Below are 27702 nucleotides of genomic sequence, written 5' to 3'. Positions count from 1 at the left end.
AAGTGGGACCAGTGACTAAGAAAGGAAAGGAAGGACAAAGAAATTTGTTCTCTTCCATCACAATTTTGTTGAAGAATTAGACAGATACCCCAAACTCAAGGTTTTTTCTTGGTCCCAGTGAATCCCCCTAAGGAACTACTAAAATTTAAGCTTGTAGAGTTGACATCCTGTAGGCTGAAGAATAACAGATAATTTGAATATCTTTAATTCAATGACATTTTTTGGCCCTTTGAAATTTAAATTAGTAAAATTTTACTATATCAGAACTTGTACCTAAACAGTTGACTATAAAATACAGGTTTACTGCTATTTTTTCATGTTCCCCTCCTCCCCTGAAACTTCACAGTATGTTAGGATTGCTGAGGGCTGGTGGGAGGGAACCAGGGCTGGCAGAAACAGGAAGCAGGAAATGTAGAGAAATTGGAGCTAGAAAGATTACTGAGCACTTCTTTAAACAGCAGACTAGAGGAGCACCATATCTTCACAGATGGTGTTAAGCATCATAAGACAACTTCAAATAATGCAGGGAACATAAAATTAGGGCCTCAAAAACTTGGGGGGCCAGTTCTAGCTCTGGTATTTACTAGCTGGATAGCCACAGGAAGCCATATTATTTTTTGTCTCATTTTAATGAGTATTGTCTAAATGCCAGGCACCATATAACTTGTCTATAATTGACTGAATGTTCATGCCTCCCCTCAAATTTATATGTTGAAATCCTACCCCCCAATATGATGGTATTGGGAGGTAGGGCCTTTGAGAAGTAATTAAGTCATGAGAGTGGAGTCCTCATTAATGGGATGACTACCCTTATAAAAGGAACAGCAGAGAGCTCTGAGGCTCAATGTCTTCTCACTATGTAAGCATACCATGAGAAGTCAGCACTCCAGAGGAGGAAAAAAGGCCCTCAGCCAACCCCTGACCATGCTGGTACCCTGATGTCATACTTCCATTCTCCAGAACTGTGAGAACTGAATGTTTGTTGTTTAAGCCACCCAGTTCATGGTAGTTTGTTATAGCAGTCCAAACTGGGTAAGAGTGAGTATTTTACACATGATAATATTTCATTCTATCATTAGAATGTGGTAGATTCTATCATTTTTCTCTACTTTACAGATGAGGAAACTTCAGAAAATTCAAGATCAGATAAACTAAAATTGGTTAAAGTAGGGATCTGAATACAGGTAGTCAAACTCTAATGCCCATGTTTAATCATCACAATATTCCAGGTATTAAGTCTTTTAGGTTTTGGTTCCCTCACTTAAAACTGGGCATGTTGGACCAGACAAGATTGAAATTTCTTTTTAGCTTTAAAATACTCTGATTCTAATTATATAAATCATACCTATATTTAATATGCTCATGGATAATCTGTGTTTCTGAATAGTCTCGGAGAACTGAGAGCTGAAGACAAGTTTCTGAAATATGACCTCATTTCCTAGTTTTTCCTTGAGTTTCAGTCAACGTAAACCATGTTATTTACTGTTCCACCAAGAATACCCTTCCTCTCCTTCCATCTATTGAAAATCTATCTATCCTTCAAGAGCCAGCTGAAATGCCACCTCCTTTGTCTTTGGAGATTTAGAGTAGGGATGTATTAGACTGTTGGGGGTTGGGATTTGGGCTAAGTATCTGTGCTAATGAAAGGAAAAGATGCAGGAAAAGAAGAAGAAAGGGTGCAGGAAACCATGTATAGGAAAGGTAAAAGAACTGTCAGCAGTGTTGTTGGTGACTGGCACAAAGCCTTCCTTATGATAGGAAATAGCAAAGCCACCAGATTAAATGTTGCCCAGCTAGGTGACAAAGATTAAATGAAATAATGTGTGTAAAATATCTAGTACACTGTCTGGAAGGGCAGCAATGCGATAGTTCCCAATCTCTTCCTTCCATAGGAACCTGGTCATCTCATCTCCTTCATGCTGAAGAAGGCTGCCATCCTGCCCAGGGAGGAGTAGGACAATAAGAGGGGAGAAGAGACTCTGGGGGGGAAAAAAAGAAGTCAGGAGGATATATATGGGTACATAAAGAAAAAATGAGAGCCAGAGTACAGATGAGAGAGAAAAAGGAAATGTAAGGGAGTCACGGCGAAGAAGAGGAGGATAGAAGGGTAATGGAAGCAGAAGGTCAAAGAGGGACAAGTAAGAGGGAGAGAATTCCAGGACTTGGGAAGAGAAAGTTTGTGCTGCACTGTGGAATCTGGCCTGGAGGAAGAGGCAACCAGATGCAGCACCCAAGCCCAGGTGCCAGTCATTTGCCACTGGGCTCTCAGATCCATTCCCTTTTTGCTGCTCTCACATATTTTATAGCGATTCTGACCCCTGCCCTCTGTCATCTTGTCCACTGGATTCTCCTGCTTTCTACCACAGGATGGCCCTGGAGGGTGGGAGGAAGGGAGAAACCATGGGACTCCTATTCTCTACTTTGGAAGATGTCTGCTGCAGTAGTTGCACTTCCTTTGTGGCTCCAACTCCTATTGAACAAGCCCTTCAGGGTTCTGCAGTCTCCCCTCTTTGCCCTTCCAGCCTCAGGAGAGACCCATGTCCAGCAGTTGCTAATCTCAGGACTGCCTCACCTTACCCTAGTTGAACTTCCAGTTTTTTCAACACTTGTAACTAATTTGCAGCATTAAATTATTGCTATTAAATCACTTGGGAAAGAAAACTTTACTTTCACTTGGATTCGCTTGCAGAGTTCCAAGACAGTTTTCCTAATGGGACTGCAGGCAGCGCATCGGAGACAAAAATCTAGCAGTCCCAGGATTCAAGAAGGGTCACGGTCTACTTCAGTGTTTGATCAGACAGCGACAAATCCACACTAACTAACAGGGCTGGAGGGTTCTTAGCCTAGGAATTAACTGTAAAATGACTGGGTTCATGTCTATTTTTTCATGATTTACTCTGTTCACTTTGATCACCGCCAGCCTTGGCTTAAGGAACATATCTGTAGAATTCAATTTTATTCCTCAAAGGTTACTTAAGTGCCCGTTACGAGTATAGAGGGCACATAGCTAAGTGTGGTGGGGAGGAGATACAGAGACGCAGGAAAAACGGAGGGCATGCTCAGTTTTTGGAAGTGTTTGCTTTTGCAAGATGAGGTTTGTGGACCTCATCATAAAGGAGGAGACCCTCTTGATAAAGACTCCGGAACTTTTCCAGTCCCATCAGAGCTGCAGACACTCGGAGGTAGTATTAGTCTCACAGCTTTCATTTCTCCCGTCACGAGAGCTCTGTTAAAAGCAGACTTCTCTTCAAAGAATTCACAGATCAGTGGGGGTACCGTACAGACACACAACTGACCCTCAAGTCAGAATGATGCCAGCCACAAGGGGGGATTCTGCCTGGGGGAGCAGGAAGGCTGCACAGAGATGGTAGGAAATGGCTACAGGAGCTGAGTCCAATAGAGTTTCACAGGTGGAGGCAACTAAGGGGTTTTCTGGCAGAGAACAGAGCAGGATCAAAATCAAGTGTCAAAGGACACACATTCAGGTGGTGTCCGTAAATGGGGGTTTTGGGGTGAGGGTAGGAAAGTGGAGAGGAGGCTGAAAGGTGGAGGCCCAGCTGTTGGGGACTGTAAGAATGAGGCATTAAGGCTTGAGGCCATGGTGAGTCATCGGAAGATCTTCAGCATCAGGGCGGCAAGGTCACTTCTGGTGGGGTGGCGGGCGGGGTGCAGGGACTTTGTGATTAGAAGGAAAGAAGCTGGAGGCAGGGAAAGAAACTGCGAGCTCTGAGGTAGGGGGGCAGCTTATACGGGAAGCCTGGACTTGACCATCGCCAGGGAGGCACACTGACATTCGAGCTGCCTTCCATCTATTCAAGGGCACGTTTCCTCCGTCTGTGGGGGGAGAAGGTGGCCCTTCCGCGGCTGTACGATACGAAGTCTCCAGCCTGAGAAGTTTCAAATTTCTCCTTGCCAAGGTCGGGCCACTACAGGTGGGCGACTGCGAGCCCCGGGCAAACGCTGGGCTCCACGCCCGCCTCGGGCAGCCGCCGCGGCTTGTCCCCTCCAGGCCTGGGCACCGCCGTGGGCCGTGCCGGGCAGGGCGCTCCGGGAGCTGCGCGGCGGCGGCTCGAGGAGGCCTGGCGGGCGGCGGCGAGAGGCTGTGCCCCAGTTTGTGTCCAATCAGGGAGTGCGGGCTGTGCCCCGAGCCGGGCAGCAATGCGTAAACAAACCCACGGTAACTCCTCCGCCCCCTCGGCGCGCTCGCCCCGCGCCCGCCGCCGCCAGCGCCGCCGCCGCCGCCGCCGCGGGCTCTGCTCTCCTCGCGCCCGCCCGCCGGGCCGGCCCAGCCCCCGCCCCGCGCCGCTCGCACCCCCGCTGCCCCGCCCCGCCCCCGCCGGCGCGGGCTCCCTCACCTACCGCCCCACGCGCGCGCGCTCGCGCACCACGCGCCCCGCGCGGCCCGCCCGGATCGTGGCCTCTCGAGAGCAAGGTAAGGGCGATGCGCGGGGACCCGGGAGGCTTCCCCGCCCGACGCGGCCCAGGGAAGTTTGTGGCGTGGCTGTTTTCCGCGGGGCTGGGGGGAGGCCCCGGGAGCCGGGCGAGCCTGGCGGGCGGGAGGGGGCCGCCCGGCGCCTCGGGGTCACAAGTTGCCTAACCTGACCTCGGTGCGGGCCGGTGGGCGGCGCGGCCGGGCAGGCGGCGCGCGGAGAGGGGCTGGAGGCGCGGCGGGGCCGGGCGCCGGGCGGGCAAAGGGAGGGCCCCGAGGAACTTTCTCTTCCCCAGAGGGGCGCCTTCCAGCCCCGGCCGCGGCCCCGCCGCGGGAGCAGCGGCTCCCTGGCTGTAGGGAGACCATGAAATGTGTTTGAAGAAGCTGACGCAGTTTGTGACGCTCGTGGCTTCCTGACGGGGACCGGCAGCAGTGGCGCCTCCGCCGAAGAGGGACGACCCGACTCGGCGCTCGGGCCCTTCCCCCGCCGGCAACCGCGCGCCCCGGCGCCTAGTTCGGGGGCCGCGGGCTCGGGGCGCGAGCATCTGCTCCCGGCTGCGCGCGTCGCTTCCGTTTTGATTAGCTCAGGTTATTATATAAGATGTCACGGAGAGGAAAGGGGCGAGCGAGAGACGCATTGGGGAGGGCGCGGTGGCCTTCCGCGAGTGGCAGGGAGGGGCAGGAGGCAGTACCCGGCGGGACCCACCTGTACGCCCTCCGCGCCCCCTGCGGGCGCCGCCCGCGCGCGCGTGCCGTGGTGTTGGCGGGGGCCCGGACGGACGTGCCCGTCTCTCCCCTCCCCGCCCGCCAACACTCGGGCAGCGGCCGAAACGCCGCCACCTCGCCTAGGTCTACACGTTTCTGGCCCCAGGCGTTTGTACTTTGAAACATTTGTTTAATATTAAGGAAGCTGCGTGTGCGGCCGTCATAGTACGCCCGGAACGTGTGGCCGTGAGCTCCAGGGCAGTGAATGAATCATCGCCCCACGGATCGGGCCCGATGATTCATGCGGGGTACACACACGCGCGTGTACTCGCCGTGTGCCTCTGACCCAGGGAGAGCGGCCCCTCTGCAGTGATGACGCCCAGAGGGGGCGGGGGAGATTTAGTGCAAAAGGGCAGCGGAGTCCCCCGCTTCCACAATAACTTTGAGGGGGGGCGGAATCAGGGACGCCCGGAGGAGCTGGGGAGACAGTGCAAAAGGGCAGCAGGGTTCTCCTTTCCACAGTAACTTTGGGGGGGTCAGGGTCCCCACATTCCCCAAGGCTTGTTTCGCGTTCTTGGAAGAGTTACAAAATTCCACCTGGTTGCATTAATCAATCGGTGGAGGAGCGCTGGTTCGCTGCAGGGCTGGGTCCTGTCTCATTCAGTATTTGGTGTCAAGTGAGGGAGATACCGGACTCTGAAGGAGTCCTCCTAGTACTTGCGTCTACTTAAGTAGCTCTAAAGTAATTTGAAAAATTTTAAAAATGGATCTTAAAAGAAAAATGTGACTCCTTAAGGCTAGTTTTTTTGAGGGGTTTTAAAAAGCCAGATCCTAAAAGGAACCTCGTTTACCATTCATGAATACAGAATTTTTCCCACTGTGATCATTCTCAAAGACTAACTTGACTCATTCCCACCCCACATTAGTAAGATTGAATAAAGTTTTCTTATAATTTAGGACTCACCTCAAGTGGCAACTACTCAGAGAGGTGCTCCTGATCCGCCTTCATTATCTCCTGACCCCTCCCCCCAGGAGCCACCCCATAGTACTATTTTATTTTCTTCACAGCTAATCGCTTATCTGATCTTACTTTGTTTCTAAGTTCTTTTAAGTCTGATCTCTTCTTACTAGAATGTAAGCTCCACTATGGCAGGGATTTGGGCTGTTTTGTTCACAGATAAAACCCTAGCACCTAGAACAGTGCCTGGCATTTATGAAACACTTAGTATTTGTTGACTCGCGAATGAATAAACTCTTTTCCTGATTTCTTGGTAGGACTGTTTTTGACAGTTGAAATTAAGTGCTTTTTTTGTGGGTAAGTCACCAAGTTGGTGCAGTTCTGATTCTTTTTCCTCCTGGTTTTGATGGACTTTCTCCTCTGTGATGTTAACCTACAGCATAAGATGGGTTAGAGCATCATATCCTAAGACACGTAGTATAAAGAAAGATAAAACATGTGGAGCCCTGTCAAGAGAAAGTATGTTACTGTGTAACTTTTGGATGATTAAAAATATTTTCTGTGCTAGTTGAAAAAAAAGTGCAGGATTTTGAAATGGAATCAGCAAAGTCAAGTCCTGCAGTCATGTGTTTCCACTCATTTGGAATACTCATATTTCTATATTTTTGCTCCCCACTGCCTGGAAAACAACCTGAAGTTTAGCTTCAGTTTGGGAAGGTCCATAAGATACCACTTAATATGAAGGTTTTTTGTTTGAGACAGGGTCTCACTCTGTCACAGAGGCTGGAGTGCAATGGCGCAATCATAGCCTCAACCTCATAGGCTCAAGTGATCCAATATGAAGTATTTAATCAATTTAATCAAATGAAAACAGGATTTATGCTGCAGAGGCCTTAACTCTGATTTGTTGTTATTCATGTCGGTAATGCCACAAAAGAGTAGATAAAAGGAGTTATTTAAAATTACATTTTAAACACCTTAAATGGATTCCAAAGAATTACAGCTGTAAAAAAGTCAGTGATATAATGTAAGAAGGATTTGAATGTCACATTTAATAATATTCCTTCAGAGGATAAACTTTGATAAAGTTTGTATTATAAACTTTGGAGGCATGTTAATCAGCCCCAGTCTTGTAGCAATATTTTCTGAACTCAGTATTTCTGAAGTTAGTGCTGAAGAAGAATGGACATCTAGCAGTTCCCTTTCCATAACAGTAGCTATGATCACTTGCAGAAGCATAATCTCGAGAGTAAGCTCAGAGACAGTAGAATTTTAGAGCTAAAAGAGACTTTTAAATTACTTGGCACAGTTCATTCATTTTTAATCAGTCTCTTTACCAAGGAAACTAAGGCACGGTGAGATGACTTCCTAAGATACAGGGCAAGAGTCAGAACCAAGACTCTGACTCCCATAAAGGGCTTAAGTGGTTGAGAGGGCTTCAGTGGTTGGAAGTTCCTGAATTAGCCAGAGCTGCTATAGGTGGAGAAGAGTGATTTCTATCATTAGTTGATTGCCTTTTGCTTGTGAACTCTCAGAGGGAAAAATCATGTCTTATTCACCTTTGTACCCTCCTATGTGCCTGGGACATCTAGGGGCTCAACAAATGCTTATTGAAAGCAGTTGGGCCGGACGCAGTGGCTCACACCTGTAATCCCAGCAGTTTGGGAGGCTGAGGTGGATGGATCACGAGCTCAGGAGTTCAAGACCAGCCTGGTGAAGATGGTGAAACCCTGTCTCTACTAAAAGTACAAAAATTAGCCGGGCATAGTGGTGGGTGCCTCTAATCGTAGCTACTCGGGAGGCTGAGGCAGAGAATTACTTGAACCCAGGAGGCAGAGGTTGTAGTGAGCTGAGATTGCACCACTGCATTCCAGCCTGGGAAACAAAGCAAGACCCCATCTCAAAAAGGAAAAAAAAAACAAAGAAAGCAGATGGATTTTAAGTCAAAAATATATTTAGGAAGTGAAAAAACAGGCAAACATATCTCCTTTCCACATTGAAGAAGTTTTCTGACAACAGAATCAAATGTTGATACTAAATAACCTTAAATTTAACCTTAGAACTTTTATAATAATGAAACTACTGTTTAATTTTTATGCCTACAGATTTAAAAAAAAAAAAAAGGCTTAAAACTTGTAAGTGTGCATATTTGCTTACTTGGCATAATTATTTACTGGAGAAACAGTAGGAGACAGCAGTGAGGACATCTGATAGGTCTTGCCTCTGTCAGAGCATCCAATAGAAAAGCCTAGGTTACAGCCAGTCAGATTTGGGGCTAAAACTCAGCTCTGCCCTTAACAAGAGCAGAGCTCTCCACAAGTGATCTCTAAAGTGGTGATAATGTCATCTACCTTGAAGGATTGTGTAAGACTGAGCTAATGTGTGTGTGTGTACATATATATATATAAAGTGTGTGGTGTATAAGAGGCTCTTAATAAATGGTAACTGCTATAGTTATGACTACAGACTTTTGTGACCATGGGGGCAGCTTAATGTCTCAGAAGTTTCAGTTTTTTCAACTGGAGAATTGGTGGTCGGGACAGGGGAGGGGAATTAATGAGCTCTAAGATCTTGTCCAGCTCTATGGTTTCAGGAACCAGTAAAGAAATATACAGTTCTCCTGAAATTTTAGTTTAAGGTAATTCACATATCCTTAATCCAACAAGGAATATAAAAATGATTAGTTTCTAGACCTTAAGAATTTATCTAAATTAACTTTTATAAGTATATTTTCATTATTTTATATGCTATATATTCATTATTTTATATGCTATATAATGGATATGAAGTTAACTTGAATATTTCAACCTCTCATCCAGCTTACTATATATAAAGCAAAATAAGGAGTATACTGGTTAATTAGACATAGATACTCTTTCTTTAAGAGGCTTAAGAGTCATATAGAGAGCATAAGACAGATAACTAAAGACTGTTCTACATGGGAGAACTGTTAGAGAGGCATAAAGAAAATACTTTGTGAATTTAGAGGAGGAAAAGACTATTTCTAGCCAGAAAAAAAAAATGGGTAAGATTTAATTAGGGAATTTTGAGCAAGACCTTAAAGAATTGAGAGGACTTCAAGTGGCAGAGGTGTAGAGACCAGTTTGTGCTAAGACTTGAAGGTAAGAATATATGAGCATATCCAGGTTTGGAGAAGAATGTGGTTAAACTGGAGGTTGAGGAGCCTGGAGGCAGTATAATGGGAGAGAATGCTGCATGGGGAGGGGAAATTAGGGCTATATTGTGAAGCATCTTGAATGCTGGGCTAAGGAGATGGTTTAGTAGGAAAGTATCAGAAATACTTTAATGGGAGAATGATGTGATCAAGACTATGCTTTGAAAGAGTAATTTTCATCACAGGAGCCACAGGTAGTCCAGTTAAGTAGCTGTTGAAATATTCTCCAAAAGAGAAGTGATGAGAACCTAAATTAGGGTGGAGGCAGATGAGTTGGGCAAGATACTGCAGAAGTAAATGAAACAGAACTTGCTGGCTAATTGGATGTAGGAGTTGAGGAAGAAATCAAAGACAGAAGCTGAGTCACTTAAATTGGTGTTGGCAAGGACTGAAATAGGAAGGGACACTAGTAAAGCACCTGCAAGTAGTGTGCAATCAATAAATATTTGTCTAATTAATGGAGGTGATTATTGGCTTGAATTTAGATGTGTTAACTTGTATGTGCCTGTGGACCATCTAGATGGATGAGAGCCATTAAAAATAGAGAAAGATTTGGGGCATCCTTCTGGAGGGGGATGGTGAACCTGTGAGAACAGTTCAGAGTGTGGTGAGAAGAATAAAAGGCTAGGATAGAACCTTGTGAAAGCTAGTATTCGCGGGCTTGAGGGAGACAGGAGGAGGCAGAGAGGATGCTCAGAAGAAAGAAGCAGGAGGAGGATGAGGAAAACATAGGCAAAGAAAGGTGAGGAAGGAAAGGGCATTAGATTTGTCAGTAAGACCATCATCAGTAGCCTTCGAGGAGCAGAGTCAGTTGGGCAGTGGGGATAACGAAAGTCAGCTAGTTACCTGAAGCGTGCCAGGATGAAAGGAAATGGGGAGAGCAAGTGTAAATTGTGATTGGGCTGTGAAAACCAGAGGCTGGGGGTAGGAAGGAAGACAATAACTTGAGGCAAGAAAAGTCTCAATGAAACTTTCTTAAAACCATAAGGAAGGCTTGAGAACATTTGTGCGTAGTGTGGTTGCCAGTGGAGAGGAAAGGAATGAATTGAGGGAGGGCGTAGGAGGGCAGTTAATACACTAGGGACTCCTCAAGTAGGAGAGGTAGGATAGGGTAACCGTACATACAGATTGCCCAGTTTAATTACAGTATAATATTTGGATACAGGATAAAAGTGGATAATAATGCCCACTTTTAATCTGGAAGAGAGCCTGTTTTTGAATAATTGAATTGATTGCCCTAATCATGATGCGAATAAAGAAGTTACTTATGGGAAAATGTGGCAAAAAATAAAGAAATAAAAGATATGCTGATTGGAAAGGAAGAAATAAACCTTTGTTTGAAGATGACATGATTGTCTATGTAGAAAACTGAGAGACTCAACAACAACAACAAAACCTCCTGGAACTAATAAGCAATTATAGCAGGGTTATAAGAGACAAGGTTAGTATATGAAAGTTCATCACTTTTCTATATACTAGGAATTAACAAGTGGAATTTGAAAATAAAAACAGTACCTTAGTATCTCAAACAAAGTGAAATATGATACTTAGATATATATCTAACAAAATATGTATAAAGTCTATGTGAGGAAAACTATCAAATTTTGATAAATAAAAAAGAATTAAGTAAATGGAGATATATTCCATGTTCATGGCTAGGAAGACTCAATATTTTCAGTGCTTCCCAACTGTAGCCGTAGATTTAATGTAATCTCAGTCAAAATCACAGCAAGTTATTTTGTAGATATTGACAAATTGACTCAAGTTTATATGCAGAGGCAAAAGATCTCTGCATATAATAGCACAATACTGAAGGAGAAGAACAAAGTTGGAGGCCTGACACTACCTAGCTTCAAGGCTTACTATAAACCTGTAGTAATCAAGTCAGTGGTGTTGACAAAAAATTAAACAAATAGATCATGGAACAGAATAGAAAGCCTATAAATAGACCCACAGAAATATAGTCAACTGATCTTTGACAAAAGAGCAAAGGTAATACAGTGGAGAAAAGATAGTCTTTTCAGCAAATGGGGCTGAAACAACTGGACATCCATATGCAAAAAAAAAAAAAAAAGTTAATCTAGGCACAGACTTTAGCCTTGTCACAAAAATTAATTCAAAATGGATTACAGACCTGAAAGTAAAACTATAAAACTCCTAGAAGATAACATAGGAGAAAATATGGATGACTTTGGGTTTGGTGAAGACTTTTTAGATATGACATCATAGGGACAACCATGAAAGAATTGACAAGGTGGACTTCGTTAAAATTTAAAAATTTCTGCCCTGCAGAAGACATTGTCAAGAGAATAAGAAGATGAGCCACAGACTGGGAGAAAATATTTGCAAAAGACATATCCAATAAAAGTCTGTTACCAGAATATACAAATAACTCTTTAAACTGAACAATAAACAACTCATTTAACAAATGGGCCAAAGACCTTTACAGACACCTCACCAGAGAAGATACACAGATGGCAAATAAGCATATGAAAAGACACTGCACATCGTATGTTATCAGGAAAATGCAAATCAAAACAACAATGATATATCACTATATACAATTGAAATAGCCAAAATTCAGAACACTGACAACAGCAAATGCTGGCAAGGATGTGGAGCAACAGGAACTCTCATTTATTACTGGTGGGAATGTCAAACAGTACAACTGCTTTGGAAGACAGTTTGGGGGTTTCTTACAAAATGAAACATACTCTTATTGCACTATCCAGCAGTTGTGTTCTTTGGTATTTACCCAAAGGTTGAAAACTTGTGGCTACACAAAAACCTGCACACTGATGTTTATAGTAGCTTTCTTCATAATTGCTAAAATTTGGAAACAACCAAGATATCATTCAAGATAAACTGTGGTACATCCAGACAATGGAATATTAGTGCTAAAAGCAAATGTGCTATCAAGCCACGAAAAGACATGGAGGAAGCTTAAATGCATGCTCCTAAGTCAAAGAAGCCAATCTGAAGAGGCTTCATACTATATGATTCCAACTACACAACATTCTTGGAAAGCAAAACTATAGAGACAGTAAAAAAAAAATCAGTGGTTGCCAGGGGTTAGGATGGTGGAGGGATGAACAGGCAGAGCACAGACGATTTTTAGGGTAGTAAAACTGCTCTGTATAATAATAGCAGTGGATACATGGTATTATACATTTGTCCAAATCCATAGAACGTAGAAGAATACAAAATGCAGATGTGGCTTGGAGGAAGAAAGAAGTTAGATGAAGGCAAAAGGAAATTTTGAGTTCTGGAGAGGAAAGTCGATGGCTTGCAGGTGGCTGCATTTGAAATGGGTTGGTTCTCTTTTATTGATTTGCTAAAAGTAAGCCGGGAATGAGGGGTAAAGTTGTAGTGGAAGAGAGTTGAAAAGGTTTAGAAAGCTTTGGGTCTGCGTGGTGGGGGGCCAAAGGTGATGAGGGCTTGGTAAGTTGCTAGAAGGCCTTAGCCTAGTGATAGGATGAATCACTCCTGTATTTCATGACTTTCTCCAGCAATGCTCAGAAAATTGGAAGTAAAGATGGTGTGAGTATCACTGAAACTGCCAACTCCATATGGGCCCTTGGTTGAGTAGGAAGGCAAGTGACACTAGAGTGTCGATGGGCTGGGAGAATAGCAGGGGATACAAGATTAGAGTATGTCATTGGCTGATTCAGCAAGACTGAAGGAAAGGGGAAAATGGGAATGTGGAGGGAGGTTCTGAGGGTAGTGGTGAAGGGCATGAGGAACTTTCAGGGTTATTGTGGAGAGATCAGTTCTGAGTGATGACAAAAATTCAAAGTGTGGCTGAGCGTGGGGATGTTGAGTGTCACAGGCCAATGGAGGTAGAAGATCATTGGTCTTCGGGAGCTATGAGGCCAAAATATCAGAATGATTTTATGTCAGTGTCAGTGTCTGTCTTTAAAACTATAGAATACACCTCCTAATGCCTTTCTGAGTATTTAGTCTATAGAGCTGGAAAGTACCTTAAAGATAAGGAAGTTGTTCCTTTATTTTAAAGATGAGGAAGCTTTAAAATCTTTTAAACATGTCTAGATATATGTGAGTTTCCCAGGATTACAGACATGCATGGTGGAGCTGGCTCTCAAAAGAACTGGGATCTCTGAATTTCAGATAATATTGCCCTCTGGGGCCAGGAGCGGTGGCTCACGCCTGTAATCTCAACACTTTGGGAAGTGGAGGTGGGCGGATCACTTGACGTCAGGAATTTGAAACCAGCCTAGCCACCATGGTGAAATCCTACTAAAAATACAGAACTTAGCCAGTTGTGGTGGCACTCCCTGTAATCTCAGCTACTCGGAGGGTGAAGCAGAAGAAAGAATGGTTTGAACCTGGGAGGTGGAGGTTGTAGTGAGCAGGGATTGTACACTGCACTCAAGCCTGGGCCACAGAACAAAACTCTGTTTCAGAAGAAAAAAAAATGCCTTCTAGGGCAGAATAAGTAGTTAAAGTACCGCTGAACAAAATCTTAGAATACTTTTTCACCATACCTAGAAGTAGACCCATGACTGTCATATACCAACCAAATAAATTACTCCACATCTGTGGGTAATAGTATGATGTAGGATGAGAAGCCAGGAATGGATGGGTCATATCTCTCCTTTAAACACTTCCTGAATGGCAAAACGGTGTTGATTCCCCTTGAACATAGGTTACTGAGTACTGGTAACATTTATGTTTGCATCTGAGTTAAACCTCTGTGGCAGCAGACACATTTTTATGTCAACTAGAAGTGAATTAAATGACTAGGAAACGTTTGCGCATAGGTCCTCAGTTTATTGCTTTCACAGCCATATTTAGTGGATCTCTCCTTCCTCCCTGGGAATGTCAGGAAACTCACAAATGCCATGACAGACACTACCAGCTTTGAGATCCTGTTTTTGAACTCAAAACTTTGAAAAGTAGAAAGATCTTTCTCCTCATGTTAAAGGAACCCTTAATTTGACATGTGGAAGTTGGAATTAGTCCTGATTCTGTAAGTGCCTAAGTTTCCTCATCTGTAGTGTAGGAAAAAATAATATCTGCTCTATCTCCCAGGTATTCGATGCGAAAACTTTGCAAGTAAATAGTGTTATGCAAATGTAAGTTATCAGTATTACCATGTGGGATGCAACATATACTGTGATGTTTAAGAACTTAATTTTTAAAATATTTTGAATAAAACAACAAAGATGACTATTGAAATTTGGTGGGGCACTGGTTTAGGTCCTTCAAGTAAATCATGATAACTTTTCTCTTGTTGTTCCTGTTATAGTGTGTCTGGCCAAGTGAGATTAAGGCAGTGTGTTTCATGACAAATGAAATTTCTGTCTTTTTAATTTATTTCTCTTTTAACTTAAAAAAAAGTTTTTATATTGTAAAATGTAACACATATACAGATAACTTTTGAAATGTAAATACACAGTTTAATGAATTTTAAAAAGTGAATATCCATATAACTACCACTCGACTCAAGAAATAGACCAATTTAATTTATTTTTCCTCCCATGGGAATCTTTTATTCTTCTGCTAGATGGTTTTTTTTTTCCTCCACAGGAGTCATGAGTAGTAACAGGAGGCAATTATACATTTTGGCAAGTCCAAAATACGCACTTTTTTCAAGTGGAACAAGATCAGAAGTGTAATATTAGTGTTTTATTCTGTAGTTACTCTTATAATTTATTTCTTATTTCTAAAACTGTGAATTTAGTATTTAGGACAAGTGGTAGGTTTTCAGTCTTAAAGATTAAATTAAATTCTTCAGGCTAAGCATCTTCAGATTTGGGTCCTTTGGATGGAAGTAAAAAAAATTGTGATACTTTGTATGTGAGAAAAGTCTTCATGCTTGATTATTTTTTAAAAGTTCTTATCTTCCTTCCTTTGCCTGTCTTTAGAAGTAAAACAGCTAAGACTCCAGTGTTGTTGATGATTTTGGGCAGCTGTCAAAGGTCTTCTTGGAAATTGCTTGATAGTTATCAAGGTAAATACCTTTCAACTTAGGCCACTATGGGCTAGATATGAAGTGGCAAGAAGGAGTCAGTGAAAAAGCTTCATTGCATTTAAAAAAAATCTGTATTTTTAGTCTAGGCATGGTGGCTTATGCCTATAATCCCGTCACTTTGGGAAGTGGAGGTGGGTGGATCACTTGAGACCAGGAGTTGGAGATCAGCCTGGTCAACAGGGTAAAACCCTGTCTCTACTTAAAATACAAAAATCAGCCAGGTGTGGTGGTGCACGCCTGTAATCTAAGCTACTTTAGAAGCTGAGGCAGGAGAATCACTTGAACCCAGGAGGTGGAGATTGTAGTAAGCTGAGATCAGAACTTACTCCAGTGTGGGTGACAGAATGAGACTCTGTCTCAAAAAAAATCTGTATTTTTATTTGTTTGATTATAATCTACTGCAATAAATCCTATCATGTTTTAAGACTAAGTTTATGAATTAATAGATTAAAATAGATTAAAAGTCGTGTGGCATCTAGAAGGATTCTCTTGAATTTTTTTAATGACTAAAAAATAAAGGATAATAAACATTAAATAGTTGGAAAAATATCTAATCAGGCATGTCTGTAAAAGACAGAAAAATTATGACTGTTAAAAGAAGTTGATAAAGATTCATCTTTGGTGGCAGTCTCTGTGGTTTTGAGATTTAGTTAATGAGACTTCAGATTAGAATTTGGTGGATGGAACGATGTGTCTACTGTCAGTCTCTGCTGCAACACCATTACAGTAATGGTAAATATGAGAAGAGGCAACAGTAGAGAGGAGGCACCAGCAAATTTTTGGAAGATGAAATGGGATAGACCTGTGGCATCTGCCTTAGTTTAACGAAGGAAATTGATATTTAAGTGCCTTTAACTGAAGTTGAGAGGAGATACTGGAAAGATACAACCACTATATGCCCTAGAATTCCAGAAAGTTTCTGGAATTAGAGGCTTTGGAGTTGGACATAGGCCGGAAAATGAAGGATAGGTGGAAAATCTGTAAGGGAACTAGACCCTCAGTTCACTTCTCTTATGCTATACAGCAAGATGAAGTCTTTGACAGAGACTGGGCATTTTTTTTTTCTGAGAAATTAATGTAAAATAGAGATTCTGGATTTAGGAATGCCAGACAAAACAGAGGAGAAAGGTAAAATGATCACCTGAAAAAGGAATTTAATGAAATTCTGCTCACTAAATAGTGAGGCTCCATACTCTTCCCCAAGTCCAATCCTAGGATAGTCAGGTAACTATCCAGTCAGGACTGGTAAAATGGGCAGCCTTAGAAGGACTTACAGAAACTGACATTTGAAGTCCCACAATGAAAAAAATTACTGACCACACATTCTTTCTACAGTGAGCCCATCACTCAACAACCCTATAACCCTCCTCCCTCCTTTCCCTCCCTCTGTGAACTTGGAACTTGCAGTCAGCTTTTCGATGCTTTGTTCTTAAATGTAAATGAATATGAGACATTTGAAGGAAGCCTTCAATAAAAAAAGGCAAAACCCAAAACAAATGAACAACAACAAAAATCACAGAGAAAGCAGAAATGCAAGGAGAAGAAAATGAAAATAATCAAAGCTGTAACACCTATAATTAATATGTAAAGAGAGGAGAAGATACTGTTTCTACAAAATAAAAATGGGGACTGTGAAAAAGTAATAATCAGAGAATAATAAATCTTAGATTTTAAAAATTAAATGGCAAAAATTTTCATTGGGTGGACCAGAATATAAAGTAGAAACTAAAAGCAAAAAGGTGGAAAATAGGAAAGGAGAAATAGAATTAGAGGACTGGTTTAGCAGGTATACCACCATACTAATAAGAGTTCCAGAAAGTGATTACAAGGAAAATTAACAGAGAAAAAATTACCAAAGAAGTAATGCAAAAAAATTCCCAGAATGGGAAGACATACATTTATAGATTAGCCAGTAGAATAAATGAAAAAGGGACCACAAAAGATATGTAGTATACAAAACAAATCATTGTAAAATTTGAAAATACAAAGGGAAATGAGGATATCTTAAATTCCTGCAGAAAAACAGGTCATAGCTAGGTGTGCTGGATCATGCCTGTAATCCTAGCACTTTGGAAGGCTGAAGCAGTGGACCACCTGAGTCCAGGAATTCAGGACCAGTGTGGGCAACATGAAAATCCCATCTCTACAAAAAATACAAAAAAAAAAAAAATAGCTGGGCATGGTGATGCACACCTGTAATCTCAGCTATTTTAGAGCTGAGGTGGAAGGGTCACCTAAGACCAGGAGGCAAAGGTTGCAGTGAGGTGAGGTCACACCACTGCATTCCAACCTGGGTGACAGAGGGAGACCATGTCTCAAAAAAAAAAAAAAAAGAAAGAAAGAAAGGAAAGTGAAAGAGGTCACATACAAAAAGATTAGGAGGTCTAATGGCACTAGATTTCTTAATAGCAACATTGGAATCTAAGGACTATGGGTTAATTGCTTCAGAGTTCTGAGGGAATGATTTTTGATCTAGAATTTCAAAGACAAACTATTAAGTGGGAGATAGAATAAAGACGTCGAGGGCATGAAAGATCTCAAAAATTTATTCTCTATGCATCATTTCACAGTAAGCTAATGGGTGATATGTTTTATTAAAATGTGGTGTAAACGAAGAAAGAATAATATATGGAATTCCGGAAACAGGTAGTCAGACACAGGAGAAAAACAAAAGAAAATTCTGGGATGACAGTGAAGAGAAACTTCAGATGACATTAGTATAGCAGCCTACTGAGAAGCCAGTCCTGATCAGAATAGGAGGAAGGATCACTCAACAAACACAAATACAAAACTGATAGATGATCTGATACATTTGGCCAAGTGTAACATATTCTTCAGAAGGGTGTCCTGGTTCCCCAGGAACTAGCATTTGGGTTGTATTACTGATTTTTAAAAGCTAGTAAATGGAAAAGCTTCGGTAGCAACTATTTACCAGCTAGTTTGGAAGTATTTTAATAACAATTTGTACAGCCGTACCAAGAGATACAGACAAAATGTTGGCCCTGGCCATACCTGACTGCAAGGTAGGCTGGGAAAAAAACACTGACATAAATATACAGTATTATGAGATGGGAAAGAATAAGTTAGAGTACAATGGGACAGCCATAATTATATCAATAAGTGTCTAAAATTAATAAATCAAGACACAGCAGTATAAACATTTAGGAAGATGCAATTAAATATCAAAAGAAATAGATAAAAAAATTTTAAGTAGCTTGCCTTTGGGAGTGAGTGGAGAGGTGAGGCAGGGTATTGCCGTTTCTCTTTCTTTTTCCTTTTTCTTTTTTTCTTTTCTTTTTTTTTTTTTTTGAGACAAGGTCTTGCTCTATTACCTAGGCTGGAGTACAGTGGTATGATTACAGCTCATGGCAGCCTGGACTTCCCAGGCTCAAGCAATCCCCCCATGTCAGCTTCCCAAGTAGCTGAAACCACAGGTGCAATCCACCACACCTAGCTAATTTTTTAAATTTTTGTAGAGACAGGGTTTCACCATGTTGTCCAGGCTGGTCTCAAACTCCTGAGCCAGGCAATCCTCCCACCTCAGCCTCTCAAAGTGCTGGGATTACAGGTGTGAGCCTCTGCACCTGGTCTGCTGTTTCTCATTTTAAACCTAGAAGTACACTTTAAGTATAATTTTCACAGGTTATTTTGATTAAAAATAGTAAGAAAAAAATAGTGGTAATAAGTAGTTTAGAAAATGATTTACTTGTATCCAGAGCCATTCCTTTCAGTGGCAAAACCACAATTACTTTTACACCAACCCAATACATGAAGCATTATTATTTGGAAGTTAGATTCATCCCCCACAACTGTGATTTCAGCACTCACTCTATCTCAGCATCTTTTGGGGGAGCTTTTAGAAAATTCAGTCCAGGTGCAGTGGCTCATGCCTGTAATCCCAGCACTTTGGGAGGCCGAGGCAGGCGGATCATGGTTTGAAACCAGCCTGGCCAACATGGTACAGCCCCATCTCAACTAAAAATACAAAAATTAGCTGAGCGTGGTGGTAGGTGCCTGTAATCCCAGCTACCTGGGAAGCTGAGGCAGGAAGTCGCTTGAACCCAGGAGGCTGAGGTTGCAGTGAGCTGAGATCAGGCCACTGCACTCCAGCCTGAGTGACAGAGCAAGACTTTGTCTAAAAAAAAGAAAAAAGAAAGAAAATTCAGATGACTCTCCCATCTCAAGATTCTGACTTTTTTTGGCTTTGGGTGAGCCCTAGGGAATTAGTGATTTTTAAAAGCTTGCTAGCTACTTCTGATAAGGAGCTAGGGCTAAATCCTCTAGCCCAGGTAGTTTAAGCATCTTTGCCTCTGCTTCCTAAACATCTTTTGTATTCTTCCCATCTTGTCCTCTCTCAGTACTTCTGTTTCAAGTCAGGTCCTCACTATCCTCAGATCTAAACTAGTATGGTCTCTTTTAAGTCAGAAGAATAGGAGGAAAGCAAGGGAGAGACATGGGAGAGGTGAGTTAGATTACCCATGAATAATGAGAATGGCTGTCAGACAGCCAATATTTGTTTCCTTTTTTTTAAAAAAATTAATCTTTAAAAAATTTATTTTAATTTTAGGGGTACAAGTGCAGGTTTCTTACATTGGTAAACTTTAGTCATGGGGGTTTGTTGTAGAGATTCTTTCATCATCCTGGAATTAAGCCTAGTACCCATTAGTTGTTTTTCCTGATCCTCTCTCTCCTTCTACTCTCCACCCTCCAAAAGGCCCCAATGTGTGTTGTTTCCCTCTATGTGTCCATATGTTCTCATCATTTAGCTCCTACTTACAAGTGAGAACATGTAGCATTTGGTATTCTGTTCCTGTGTTAGTTTGCTAAGGATAGTGTCCTCCAGCTCCAACCATGTCCCTGCAAAGGACATGATCTTGTTCTTTTTTATGGCTGCATAGTATTCCATGGTGTATAGGTACCACATTTTTTTTAAATCTAGTCTGTCATTGGTAGGCATTTAGTTTGATTCCATGTCTTTGCTATTGTGAATAGTACTGCAATAAACATATACATGCATGTGTCTTTTTTGTGGAACTATTTATATTCCTTTGGGCAGGGTTGAATGGTGTTTCTATCTTTAGGTCTTTGAGGAATCACCACACTGTTTTCCACAATGGCTGAACTAATTTGCACCCCTGTCAACACTGTATAATGTTCTTTTTTCTCCACCACCTCACCACCATCTATTTTTTCTTTTTTTTTTTTTAACTTTTTAATAATAGCCATTCTGACTGGTGTGAGATGGTGTATCATTGTAATTTTGATTTGCATTTCTCTAATGATCAGTGATGTTGAACTTTTTGTCATTAGATTATTGGTGGCATGTATATCTTGTTTTGAAATTTGTCTGTTCATGTGCTTTGTCCACCTTTTAATGGAGCAGCTTGTTTCTTTTCTTGTAAATTTGTTTACGTTCCTTATAGTTGCTGGATATTAGACCTTTGTCAGATGCATAGTTAGCAAAAATTTTCTCCCATTCATAGGTTGCTGTTTACTCTGCTGGCAGTTTCTTTTGCTGTACAGAAGCTAATTAGATCCCATTTGTCAACTTTTGCTTTGTTGCAATTACTTTTGGTGTCTTCATTATGAAATCTTATGAAGCCTGTGCCTTGAATGATAGGTTGTCTTCCAAGTTTTTTGTAGTTTTTGGCTTATATTTAAGTCTTTAATCCATCTTGAGTTAATTTTTGTATATAGTTTAAGGAAGAGGTCCAGTTTCAGTCTTCTGCATATGGTTAGCCAGTTATCACAGCACTATTTATTGAATAGGGAATCCTTTCCCCATTGCTTATTTTTGTCAGGTTTGTCAAAGGTTGGATAGTTGTAGGGATGTGGCCTTATTTCTGGGTTTTCTATTAAGCTCCATTGGTCTATATGTCTGTTCTTATACCAGTACTGTGCTGTTTGGGTTACTATAGCCCTGAAGTTGGGTAGTGTGATGCCTCCAGCTTTGTTCTTTTTGCTTAGGATTGCCTTGGCTATTCAGGCTTTTTGGTTCCATATGAATTTTAAAATAATTTCTTCTAGTTCTGTGAAGAATGTCAATGGTAGTTTAATGGGAGTAGCATTGAATCTATAAATTGTTTTGGGCAGTATGGCCATTTTCATGATATTCATTCTTCCTATCCATGAGCATGGAATGGTTTTCAGTTTGTGTCATCTCTGATTTCTTTGAGAAGTGGTTTGTAGTTCTCCTTGTAGAGATCTTTTACCTCCCTAGTTAGCTGTATTTTTAGGTATTATTATTTTTGTGGCAATTGTGCATGGGAGTTCATTTGTGATTTGGCTCTTGGCTTGACCCTTGTTGGTGTGTAGGAATTTGACTTTAGGCTAATGATGCACATTGATTTTGTATTCTGAGATTTGCTGAAGTTGTTTGTCAGCTTCTGAGAAATGTTGGAGCTGAAACGATGGGGTTTTCTAGATATAGGATCCTGTCATCTGAAAACAAGGATAGTTTGACTTCCTCTTTTCCTATTTGAATGCACTTTATTTCTTTTTCTTGTCTAATTTCCCTAGCCAGAACTTTGAATGCTATGTTGAATAGGAGTAGTGAGACAGGGCATCTTTGTCTTGTACCAGTTTTCAAGGGGAATGCTTCCATCTTTTGCTCATTCAGTATGATATTGGCTGTGGGTTTGTCATATGTGACTCTTATTCTTCTGAGGCATGTTCCTTCACTACCTACCTAGTTTATTGAGAGTTTTAAACATGAATGGATGTTGAATTTTATTGAAAGCCTTTTCTGCATCTGTTGAGATAATTATGGTTTTTGTCTTTAGTTTGTGTTTAGTTCTGTGTATGTGATGAATCATACACACATGCTTTGTGTATGTGGAACCAACCTTGCATCTTGAGGATGAAGCCCACTTGATTGTGGTAGAAAAGCTTTTTGATGTGCTGCTGGATTTGGTTTTGAGGATTTTTGCATAAGTGTTCATCAAGGATATTAGTCTGAGGTTTTCCTTTTCTGTTGTATTTCTGCTGAGTTTTGGTAGCAAGGTAATGCTGGCCTCATAGAATGAATTAGGGAGGAGTCCCTCCTTTTCAGTTTTTTGGAATAGTTTCAGTATGAGTGGTAGCAGCTCTTCTTTGTACAATTTCAGAACTCGTTATTGGTCTGTTCAGGGATTCTGCTTCTTCCTAGTTCAGTCTTCAGAAGGTGTATTTGTCCAGGAATTTATTCATTTCTTCTAGATGTTCTAGTTTGTAAGTATAGAGGTGTTTGTAATATTCTCTGATGGTTGTTTGTATTTCTGTGAGGTCAGTGGTAATGTCCCCTTTATCATTTCTGGTTGTGTTTGTTTGAATCTTCTCTTTTCTTCTTTGTTAGTCTAGCTAGTTGTCTATCTATTTCATTATATTTTTCAAAAGCAAGCTTCTGGATTCATTGATCTTTTCAGTTTTTATGTCTCTTATCTCCTTCAGTTCAGCTTTGATTTTTGTTATTTCTTGTCTTCTGCTAGCTTTGGGATTTGTTTGCTCCTGGTTCTCCAGTTCTTTTAGTTGTAATGTTAAGTTGTTAACTTGAGATCTTTTTAACTTTTTGATGTGGGCATTTAGTGCTATAAATTTCTCTTTTAACACTCACTGCCTTATAAGTGTCCTGGAGACTGGTACATTGTATCTTTGCTGTAATTAGTTTCAAATAACTTGTTGATTTCTGCCTTAATTTCATTATTTACCCCAAAGTCATTCAGGAGCAGGTTATTCATTTTCCATGCAATTGTATGGTTTTGAGTGAATTTCTTAGTCTTGAGTTCTAATTTGATTGTGCTGTGGTCCAAGAGACTGTTACTTAATATTTCAGTTCTTTTGCATTTGCTGAAGAGTGTTTTACTTCCGATTATGTGAACAATTTTAAGAGTACATGCTTTGTGGCAATGAGAAGAATGTATATTCTATGATCCAGTGCTGAGTATACATTTGATCCAGTGCTGAGTTCAGGTCTTGAATATCTTTGTTAATTTTCTTTCTCAATGATCTGTCTATGGGGTGTTAAGTCTCCCACTAGCATTGTGTGGGAGTCTTAAGTGTCTTTGAAGGTCTCTAAAAACTTGCTTTGTGAATCTGGGTGCTCCTGTGTTGGGTGCATATATATTTAGGATAGTTAGATCTTGTTGAATCAAACCCTTTATCATTATGTAATGCCCTTTGTCTTTTTTTTGATCTTTGTTGGTTTAAAGTCTGTTTTGGCAGAAACTAGGATTGCAGCCTTTGCTTTTTTTCTGTTTTCCACTTTGTTGGTAGATTTCCCTTCATCCTTTTATTTTGAGTCTATGTGTGTGTTTGCATGTGAGATAGGTCTCTTTTGACTCTTTTTCCAGCTTGCCACTCTGTGTCATTTCATTGGGGCATTTAGCCCATTTATATTTAAGGTTAGTATTGAATGTGTAGTTCTGATCATGTCATCATGATGTTAGCTGATTACTTTGCAGACATATTTATGTGGTTGCTTTATAGTATCAGTGGTCTGTGTACTTCAGTGTGTTTTTGTAGTGGCTGGTAGTAGTCTTTCCTTTCCATGTTTACTGTGTCCTTCAGGAATCTTGTAAGGCAGGACCAGTGGTAATGAATTCCCTTAGCATTCGCTTGTCTGAAAGGATCTTATTTCTCCTTGCTTATGAAGCTTAATTGGCTGGATATGAAATTCTGGGTTGGAATTTCTTTTCTTTAATAATGTTGAATATTGGCCCCCAGTCTCTTCTGGCTTATACGGTTTCTGCTGAGAGGTCCATTATTAGTCTGATTGTCTTCCCTTTGAAAGTGACCTGGTCTTTCTCTCTTGCTGCCTTTAACATTTTTTCTTTCCTTTCAATCTTGGAGAATCTGATTATTACCTGTCTTGAGGATGCTATTCTCATGGAGTATCTTACTGGAGTTCTTTGCGTTTCCTGAATTTGAAGGATGGTCTGTCTGGCTAGGTTGGAAACATTCTCATGGATGATATCCTAAAATATGTTTTCCAAATTGGTTCCATTATCCCCATCTCTTTGAGATACACCAGTCAGTGGTAGATTCAGTCTTTTTACATAATCCCATTATTTCTCTGAGGTTATATTAATTCCTTTTTATTCTTTTTTCTCTATTCTTCTCCACCTGTCTTATTTCAGATAGTCTTTAAGGTCAGATTCCTCCACTTGGTCTATTCTGAGATGAATACTTGTGATTGCATTATGAAATTCTTGTAGTTTGTTTTTTGTCTCTATCAGGTTGGTTACAGTCCTTTGTACTGGCTGTTTTGTCTGTCAGCTCCTGCAATGTTTTAGCATGATTTTTAGCTTCTTTGCATTGGTTACAATGTAATTCTTTAGCTCAGAAAGTTTGGTTTTACCCATTTTCTGAATTCTACTTATGTCATTTCAGCCATCGTGGCCTCCGCCCAACTGAACCCTTGCTAGAGAGATGATAGGGTCATATGGAGGAAAGAGGGCACTCTGACTTTTTGAGTTTTCAGTGTTCTTGTGTTGATTGTTTCTCATCTTTGTGGGCTTATCTACCTTTAATATTTGCAGTTGCTGACCTTTTGATTTTTTTTTCTCTTTTTCAAATCTGGCTACTTTTCTGAAGTACTGCTGTGGTTTGTTAGGGGTCTGCTCCAGTCCCTAGTGGCCTTGGATTTTTCAGTACCTGGAGGTATCACCAGTGAAGGCTATGAAGCAACAAAGATGGCAGCGTACCCCTTCCTGTGGGAGCCCCATCCCAGGGCGGTATGGACCTGTTGCCAGCCTGAATGCAGCAGTAGGAGGTAGCTGGCGACCCCAGTTGGGTGGTCTCACCCAGTCAGGAGGAACAGGATAGGGAACTCAGTTACAGAAGAAGTTTGGCCACATTTTTGCTGTACTGTGCTGGGGTACTACCTCTGCCCCAAGTTGGCTTGGGATCTCCAAGCATGGAGGCAGAAAGGGCTAAGTCGCGCAGACAGCAAAGGTGGTGACCCACCTCTCCCTCTGGGAGCTCAGTTCCAGGAGATTTTCAAACCTCTCTCAGCCAGAGAACACCAATGGGAGTGTCTGGAGGCCTGAATTGGGAGGTTTTGCCCAGTGAGGAAGAATGGATCGGGAGTTCACTTAAGAAGCAGTATGGCCATCTTTTCGTAGAACAACTGTGCTGTGCTGGGGAATCCCTTCTGCCCCCATTGGGTTTGAAGTCTCCAAAGCCCACAGTCTGGAACAGCAACGATGGCAGCTACTCCTCCCCCAAGGAACTGTGTGACAGTTCCATGCAACACTGTTGTCCGTGCCCGGCTGGAATTCCAAGCCATTGTGTCATCCTGTGAGGTGCCATGGAAGTGGGGCCTGTTGACCATCACTGCTTAGCCCCCTGGATTTTGCCTCTTTCCTAGGGGTATGTATGGAGGTCTAACCTCCCTCTTTGCCAGAGTTGTAGTTAACTTTTGTCAGGAAGCCTGGAGCCAGAGTATGTAAAGCTCCAGGGTTTCTGTGTGTGCCTGAGTGGCTGCTCTGCCGAGACTCCACATAGCTCTGTGTGTTGGACTGAAGGCCAACAACTGGAGTGGTTTCATGAGGGGTTCTCCTGACCCAGGGGTTGCAAAGTTGGTGGGGCAAGCGTGGTTTCCTGGGGCCATACATTAACTCACTGCTTCCCTGGGCAGGGGAGATTCCCTTCACTCCGTGTGGCTCCCAGGTGGGTGATCATTTTGCCTTGCTTTTCTCCGTTCTCTGTGGATCAGGTTGTTTCCTTGATTAATCCCAATGCAACTACCTGGATGTTTTACTTGAAGGTGCTGTATTTACTCGCCCCTTTCATTCCTGTCTTTGAGAGCCATGCATCCTAGCTGCTTCTAGTCAGCCATCTTGGCCACTTCCCCCTTCAATATTTGTTTCTTTATGTTTTGCAGATTTAGTTAAATTGATGACCTTATCTTGAATTTCCTGTGGAGTAATTTTAGAGCTCAAGTTCAAGTAAATTTTAACTTAAAAACATTTTGTTATTTCTTTACCTTTAACAGTACCTCTTGGGCTAACCCAGCTGTACCCTCAGGTTGCCCTCAAGTTATTTGATCTGACCTGGATTTTGCCCTGACCCTCGCAGCCATGGTCTACCAGGCGTTCACCAGTAACAGCATTGCCAGGTTGCAGCTGGAGTCACCAGCAGTTTTCATAGCTCACTAGTTGTCTATGGTGAGAATTCTTAGAAAGGTGATTAGCAAGCAAGAGATGAAGGAATATAAGAACTGCATGATTTCACAAAGTTAGAAGTCTTGTTGCATTGAACTTTCAACGAAAGAAATTTTGTATACCTAAAAGAAGAAATGTTTATTGTGTAGATAAAATAAATATTTTAGACCTCAGGGAAAAACTTCATATATAAATAAATAACCTAATGAACTAAAATGTTTAAAATGTCAAGTTACAAAGTTTCTTTTGTACCTTTCACCAGTTCCATTCCCTGCCTCCCTAGATTCAAGATTCAACTAGGGAGGTACTAGTAATTGTTTTACATCAAGCTAGTGCCCTACTCCATACATTGATGGGACTTGCCCCTAACATTCTTTCCATGTCTAGGGAGCTGTTCCAGCTGGTTTCTAGGGTACTGCTTTACATTTACATATATTTATACTGCTGGGCCAAAGTCTGATTTTTAAAGTGAGAGATTGCTTCATCTCATCAATGTTATTTAGAACTTGCCCACTTGATGCAAGACCAGTGAGAATCACTAGGCCAGTGATTCTCACACTTGAATATGTACAGAAATACTGGGAATGGCATTACATTGCAGATTCTGGTTTAGTCAGTCTCAGGTGGGGGCTGAGATTCTGCATTTCTAAGTTTCCCAGGAGATGCTGCTGATCTGCAGACCACACAGAGAAGGTTCTGGCTAGTGGTTCTCAACCCTGGTTTCATATTAGAATTATCTGGGGACTTTTAAAAACTCCTGGTATCCGGGACCTATCTGTAGTGATTCTGATTTAATTGGTCCAGGATGGGGCCTCCACATGATATATAAATATATGAGATAGATATATAAGATTTCACACTAATGGGCAGATTGGTTTGGGAACCACTGTTACAAGCTCTGCACACTTTTGCTGTGGTAGATAAAGAGCTTCATGTACAGATTTTGTAGGGATCTGGAAAGCACCTTATAGAGCCTTTATCATGTGAGTGCACCTGCTTTGTGGATACAGTCCATAGAGAAGGGATTCCTCTTCACTACTAGATTCCCAGAGGTGAAGTGGAAGTGGCTATCAGAGAAGCACACCTAAGAAGAAAAAAAAAATTGTCTTTTCATTTAAAAAACCCCAGATGTCACTTCATGTGGGAAGGAAGTTTGAAGTGATAAATGAATGCAAAGTGAGTATCTCTTGATTCACAGGGTCCTTCTGTTTTCTATATCCTTTCAGTAAGAGATCATAGGGAAAGTATGTTATATACACAACTTCAGTGCTTCATGTTTTCTTCAGAGAAGTCTATATC

At 41.5% G+C, this 27702-nt stretch overlaps 1 protein-coding gene across 1 annotated transcript in view; it reads left to right on the top strand.

Moving 5' to 3' along the window:
• Positions 1–4343: 4343 nt before the first annotated feature.
• PCGF5 (polycomb group ring finger 5) overlaps positions 4344–27702 on the top strand; it is a 120904-nt gene continuing 97545 nt past the window's right edge. Inside the window, exon 1 of the mRNA XM_021669053.2 lies at positions 4344–4432. The gene's annotated coding sequence lies outside the window, so the exon portion shown is untranslated. The remainder of the gene's footprint in view (positions 4433–27702) is intronic.

This window comes from Aotus nancymaae, unplaced genomic scaffold (genome assembly GCF_030222135.1).
Source record: "Aotus nancymaae isolate 86718 unplaced genomic scaffold, 86718_ANA_hifiasm-v0.15.2.pri h1tg000010l, whole genome shotgun sequence".
Lineage (NCBI taxonomy): Eukaryota > Metazoa > Chordata > Mammalia > Primates > Aotidae > Aotus > Aotus nancymaae.
This window is presented reverse-complemented; position numbering and strand designations above follow the sequence as displayed.